Below are 7,139 nucleotides of genomic sequence, written 5' to 3'. Positions count from 1 at the left end.
ACTTCAATTTATTGTAAAAATTAAGCACTGCAGCGAGGAACAAGTTAGATAAAGGAGGCAAATAAAGAAAAGCCAAAGGAGACGAGTTGTGGGTTAGACACGTGGCCACAATCCAAGCCATGAGGCTTGGCTCACAACAAGGTGGGACCACAGATTTAATATGTGAACCCACGAATCAGATTCTGGGCAGGGATGCACAGACCCTAAGAGTTGCAGATTGTGGATGTAAGCCCACAACTCACTCCTGAAAAGAAGCACAGGTTTGACCTGCATTCTTCGCCCACCTGTAGGGTCAACATCCCTTGTTTTGAAGATTGTAAGTTAATTTAAGTTTTACAAATTAGCAAATTATTTGAAAGAAGATGTTTGTAATTTCTTCGTTAACAGTGGAAAATTCAAAAGAAGATTCATAATTATTAAAAGATGTCTAAAAACACTTCTGAAGAAGTTTATACAAGCTGTTATTGACTAAAGAACAAAAGAGAAGATGCTCTAAATAGAAGAATAGTTGAGAAACTATTACAAGTATACACAAATTAAATTTGAAAATAAAATTAATTGTTGGGGCTGGAAGATCATTTGACCCTTGGACACTTTGATTGTTAGTGCTTTCTAGGGCCAAATTGGTCGGGCTTACTGATTGGATAGGATCGGGGATACTTGCAATCTAATAGGGTGGGGAAGATTTGTTGCTTGAACAGGATCTGAAGGATCGTTTAGGGCATTGTAGGTGCCCACTGAGCTCGAGATTGTCGCGAACTTTGTTAGCAGATTGACCAAGGGAGATTATTTCATTATCTTCCATTGACTTTTCATCTGAGAATTCAAAGTTTGAAAGATCAAAGAAGATATCCACAGAAGAGCCAGCTAAATGATTCATCCTTTTCCTCTGGAGGATCGTTGAAAGTAGATGCTAGTTCGCTAGAGAACGTGTGCTCGAGTCCTTGCCTTCAGAGTTTAATCAGATCTTTGGCGGATAGTCAATATCTTCCAAATTAAGCTCATCTGCGTAATTATTTTTATCGAAGTTTCCGAACCTCACATTGAATTTCTTGTAGTACCACTCGAAATCAAATTCACGTTTTGATTGAACCTTGTTGAGATCATTCATGATGATGGTCATTGAATAACGATGGTCAATTTTAGACATGCTTCTCACCAGTGCGTCAGTCATATATTGATCTTCCAAATGAAGCTCGGTCACTTTCAATTTTTCATTTTGTAGATGATGGAAGGACATGAAAATCATGGTAAATACATTGAACTTTCCTACCAAGTAATTGTACGAAAGAATAAGTAATATGCAGGTGATGAGAGAGTTTACCACTTTCAAGTAGGCCACTTGAGCCTCTATCTTTGCAAGCTTGGTTTCAGATTAGCAGAATTATACGCTCTTTACAAAACAATTTATTTCTGAAATCCCTGTGTTTTACAAAACATTGGGCAAGTTTGACCAATTAATTTTTGTTTATGTTTCAAGGCTAGGCATTGGAATATGCCAAGACAAAGATTGTATCGCTTTTAACCTTTAGAGAGCCTTGGAGCTCTTTCTCTGCTTCTTCTCTTTTCAAGGTGGACTCAGCTAGTTCTTTGTCCTTGTTCTCCAAACATCTTCGAGACTTCTCAAGCTCAGCTATTAGAACTTTGTGTTTCTCGTGATACTTGTTGTACCCAGAAAATATCATAAAGGAAAAAGATGCTCATTTGGTCCTTTCGGAGGAAACACGCTCCGTGGTGGCATCATAAAGAAGCCTTGACTCCCAGCGAGAAGTCATATTGTCCCAAAGTGGGCTTAATAATGACAATCGTCCACTTGCTCAAACCTTGGAGTATGCATTGCTAGCCATCATAACAAGTTAGTAGATAGTTGCTCACATGACCCAAATTCTCGTATCTCTAGATGCACAACAGAAGAATTAAAATGAAATTTAATTAAACTACTCTTTCACAAATATAGATTAGGTCCCATAAACAATTTTACATGAAAAACAATTTTTGATACGGATCCATTAAATATTTAAACATCAAATTAAATAGACAACAAAAATACCTCTTATAACTTATCAAGTGTCCCGATTATTTTTTATTCTAAATTAATAAACATCTTTTATTCTAAATTAATGAACATCCAATCCAAGCTATAGAGACTTTGAGATCCACACTACAATCTTCTAAGACTATCCTCAAACATTCTAGAATGTATTCTAGAATGTGTGTAGGTACATAGAATGAATAACCCTAATTTCATTCTCTAAATGTACTCAAGTCTCACTAGGGATAGGTTTCTTTTATTTAGTTATTATTTTAATAGAATAAAAAATATTCATTAAGTACTAAAATATATAATAAATGACACAAGTTGTTACTATTAACAACTGGGCAACTATAGTGAGTCCCACTACTAGCGTGTGGCTCTATAGGCTACAAGTCATTTTCCCATTCTATTAGTTTTATTTAATCAAATAAATATTTATACATTAAAAGTCATGTGTTATTTCAAATGTGCATAATTATAAGTTAATTCAGCATTCACACCTTAGATTGTGTTGTATAGAGGTGCTTCGGTGACATGGATCTTTATTTCTAAACTCCAATATATTAAATTACTAATTAAACTCTTTAATTGAATAATCTTATTTATTAGTTCAAATATTACTCTACTGTAAATATGAAATGCACATTTATTAATTACATGATATAATTATAGAGTAATATTTTGTAGTCCACTGATAAACACTTTATGTAGTTTTGTCCTTCAATTATTAGTTCGTAAATTAGAATTGGTCAAAGATACTATTTTACCTTTCTAATTATCTCTTGATCCTTAAGTACTATTGATCCACTAGCGAATGTTAATTTATAAGTGTATTATAAATTTTAACTCAATAATCACTCAGTTCCAAAATTAACACTAATATACGATTTGTTAGGAAATCTTTAATTCTATTCTTGCATTACGAGTGAATAAAAAAATCTAGTAGAAGTGAATAAGAGATCATGACTATTTATATAAAGTACATTAATTAAGATGACTATCCAGGGTCAGCGATCCAAAACTAGTTTACATGAATTTAAAATGCTTTGGGAACCGTAATAGCAGCCACTCATTAAAGAATTCATAGATTAATATGTTGAAGAATATTTTATTCATTATCAATGATCTTAATCCACTTGTACTAATAAAAGATCATATTCTCATTAATAAATATGAATTTTTTAGATATTTATATTAATTATTCAATAATAATTCAAAAAATACAATTATAATAATAATGCACTTTTATTAATTTTCAAATATAATGTCTTCACACAAGATAGCCCAAAGTTTAGACCAGAGCACGTGCAAGGAAGAAAATGAATGGGATATGCCACAAGCAATCTTGATCTCTTGCGTTTTTCCAAAAGTGTTTGTCTTACTTTCTTCCCCCTTATCTTAAGAAATCCTCCTCAACTATTCTCTCCCAATAATCCCCACAAGAAAAATATAGATTACAAAATCGTAGTGTGAACAATACTATTCCATGAAGTATTTAACATTATTTTCATTTTTCACAAGTCAGGATACGATTATGCAAAACTCAATTTGTCGATCTCAGAAGTTTTCCTGGAGTCTCGATTGTCTGAGATTTTGTATTAATAGTATGCCTAGAATTTTGAAGAGTTGACATGTAAGATTTCAAAACAACTAGTAATCAAATGATTAAAACGCAGTGATATTAGGTCTTACAAGGGGAAAGGCAAAGCTTGTTTGAGAAGACTCGTGGAGTCTGCTTCAGTGCCCACCTTCATCAGTTCTCCAACGGTAGGAACTTGAAAATGTTGTAGTAGAAGTTCTTTAGGGATGGTTCGTAGGGAAATAATAGTAGGGGCAGCGAAAGATGGCCCAACTACTGGTTCCGATATGTTGCTGGCAGTAGTCACTACTAATACAAATTATCTACTAGAAGTAACTTCTAGAGGCAAAGAGGCAACAATGGATCAGATTGTAGAATGATTAGAACATTGGCTTCTATTGAGGAAATATTGGATTGGTTGAGGTTAAGGTTGGACTGGTGTAGGTTCGATAGTTTGGACTTGTTAAGAGATAGGTTAAGGACATATAGAGACCCTTATGGGGTTGGAAAAGGATTAGAAGTAAGGAGGTCAGTGCTTGGAGCACTACCTCCATGAAAAGAGCACTTTGGTGTGGAAAATGCTCCAAGGTCACATGGGTAAAATCTTGGGGTTTGGACGAGACAAAGTTTCGGAAAAGGGCAGAGAGCAGTAATGGTGAAATCTCAGCACAATTGTGGCTGAGGGGAACATATTGTATTTATACTCTGATAAAGCAATACAAGCACCAATTACATATTGCCAAGTGGCCCTAGTGTTGGTAAACAAGCGACCACTAATAACAGAAATGAAGCAATACATTTAACAATGATTAACTGACTTAATTACAATTAATAACATGGCTAATAGTTAATACAGGGCATATCTCTGTTCTTAACACCCCCCCCTCAAACGAGAGGGTGAGATCTTCACACCAAGTTTGGAGATAAGGTAGTGAAACCGTGCGTGAGGCAATCCTTTTGTCATGCAATCTGCTATCTGATCTGCGGATGGTATGTACCGAACCTCTAATTCTCTTTTGAGTACCTTGTCCCGAACGTAATGAATGTCCAGCTCAATATGTTTGGTTCTCGCATGATAGACTGGGTTTGAGGCAAGAGCACTTGCACTGGTGTTATCACACCAAGTGATTGGTTTTTCGGGTTGAGGAAACCTTAATTCCTTGAGTAACGATTCTATCCATGTGATTTCTGCACTAACATGAGCAAGGGCTCTATATTCATATTCTGTACTAGACCTGGATACCACTGCTTGTTTCTTAGATGACCAAGATACCAGTGAATCCCCCAAGTAAACGTAGTAGCCTCCGACTGATTTTCTGTCATCCACATTGCTGGCCCAGTCAGCATCTGAGTATATCCTGTGATGTTCATTCTATCACCGCAGCAAATATGTAGCCCAAGTGTGCGAGTTCCCTTTAAATACCTCAATATTCTTTTAGCTGCCTTCCAATGAACATCTGTTGGAGCTTTAAGAAATTGACTGAGGGAGTTCACTGCATAATTTATATCTGGCCGAGTGTGACATAGGTACTGTAAGGCTCCAATCAAGCTTCGGTACACTGTGGGATGAACCATTTCCTTTCCATCTGTTAAGGACAATGACTTACCCGACGCTGTGGGTGTTGGACAAGGTTTGAGATGCTGCAAGTTGTTTCTTTTCAGTAGCTCATCTATGTACTTCGTTTGAGTAAGGTATAAACCCGTAACATCCCTTACGACTTCGATTCCAAGAAAAAACTGAAGTTCACCGAGGTCCTTCAAGGCAAAGTTTCTATTCAATAGCTGAATAAACTCATTTAGTTTGTGATTGTTGTTCCCAGTTATTATGATGTCATCAACGTAGATCAACACTAGAATAATGACTCTGTTGTCTATGTAGAAGAGCAGAGAAGTATCAGCCCTTGAGTTCTGAAATTTCCACTCCAACAGTGTGCTTTTTAACTTGTCAAACCAAGCCCTTGGGGCTTGTTTCAGTCCATACAGGGATTTGTGTAATTTACACACATAATCAGGTTTCTTTGGGTCTTCAAAACCCTCTGGCTGGCACATGTATATATTCTCTTCAATATGCCCATTTAGAAAGGCATTATTGATATCTATTTGTCTGATTTCCCAGTGTCTAGATACTGCAATGCTTAAAATTACTCTGACCGTGGATGCCTATATAACTGGGCTGAAAGTCTCTCCATAATCCACTCCTGCTCTTTGGTGATATCCTTTTGCTACCATTCGTGCCTTATATCGCTGAAATGACCCATCTGCGTTTCTTTTAATTTTCAACACCCACTTACAACCGATTAGGTTCTGATTATTTTGTCTGGGAACAAGAGTGTATGTTTTGTTTGCTTTTAGTGCTTCAATTTCTTCCTCCATGGCCTTCCTCCAACCATCGTGTTTCAGAGCTTCAGTCACACTGTTGGGTTCTTCATCATGCACTGTCCACTTGGATTCACTCAGGTATGTTTTTGGTTTGAAGATTCCTGCTTTTGCTCTGGTTATCATTGGGTGAAATGGCATCTTGCTGGTCATTCTTGCTTCATTTGAGGGACCTGGTATACTCATTTCATCAGTCTGCTCAGTGGTTTCAGCAACATTCTCTTCATTTTGTGCTGTATTCGTAACTGTTTCTGGCATCACAATTCCATGGTCAATTGTGTCAAGTGCTGAACTTACAGAGATAGAATTGCTAACCTCTTGCTGGGAAGGTGCTGCTGTTGGAGGCACTTCAGGAGTTGCCCGAGATGGTGAAGAGCTGGATCTGTTTGTGGTTACTCAATTATAGGGACTGAAATGAATATTGGGAAGTTGAGACCATGAATCATTTTGGATGACAAGTTGTTTTTCTGGTGCTAGAGTATTTAGAAAACCACTCTCAAATGGAAACTCTTTTTCATTAAAAACAACATTTCTGGATATGTATATTCGGCCAGTTGTGCTTAAACATTTATATCCCCTATACGAATCATTGAACCCCAAATTGACACATTTCAATGAGTGAAACTGAAACTTATGACTTTGATAGGGTCTTATACACGGGTAACAAGCAGCACCAAAGGTTTTCATTTGTTTATAGTCGGGTTTCCTACAGTAAAGAGTTTCAAATGGTAATTTTCCATGTAAAACTGGAGTTGGGAGTCTGTTTATCAAATAGACTGAAGTTTGGAAGGCGTCTACCCAGTATTTGAGTGGCATTTTGGCTTGAGCAAGAAGGGTTAATCCCATTTCTACTATGTGTCTGTGTTTTCTTTCAGCTCTACCATTTTGGGCTGAAGTATGTGGGCAAGAATGCTGAAAATGAATGCCATTGGTTTTAACAAGGTTTTCAAACACCTGATATTCACCACCCCAATCACATTTAATACTTTTGATCTTAGTTTCAAATTGGTTTTCAGCAAAAGCTTTAAATTCAACAAAAGCATTTAGTGCATCTGACTTGTGTTTCAAGGGATAAAGCCAAGTGAATCTACTGAAATCATCAATAAAGTGTATGTAGAATCTGAAATTTGTGTTAGATGCAATTGGGGC

General features: G+C 36.5%; 1 long non-coding RNA gene across 1 annotated transcript; it reads right to left on the bottom strand.

Annotated features, from left to right (window-relative positions):
- Window positions 1-394: 394 nt before the first annotated feature.
- Window positions 395-1,873, bottom strand: LOC133797822 (uncharacterized). Its single transcript, XR_009875718.1, has 2 exons — window positions 1,325-1,873; window positions 395-1,203 (listed from the first exon to the last, which is right to left on the bottom strand). It is a non-coding gene; the product is annotated as an uncharacterized LOC133797822 (long non-coding RNA).
- Between the last annotated feature and the right edge of the window lie 5,266 nt (window positions 1,874-7,139).

The sequence above is a fragment of the Humulus lupulus genome, chromosome 1 (genome assembly GCF_963169125.1).
Source record: "Humulus lupulus chromosome 1, drHumLupu1.1, whole genome shotgun sequence".
Taxonomy (NCBI): domain Eukaryota; kingdom Viridiplantae; phylum Streptophyta; class Magnoliopsida; order Rosales; family Cannabaceae; genus Humulus; species Humulus lupulus.
This window is presented reverse-complemented; position numbering and strand designations above follow the sequence as displayed.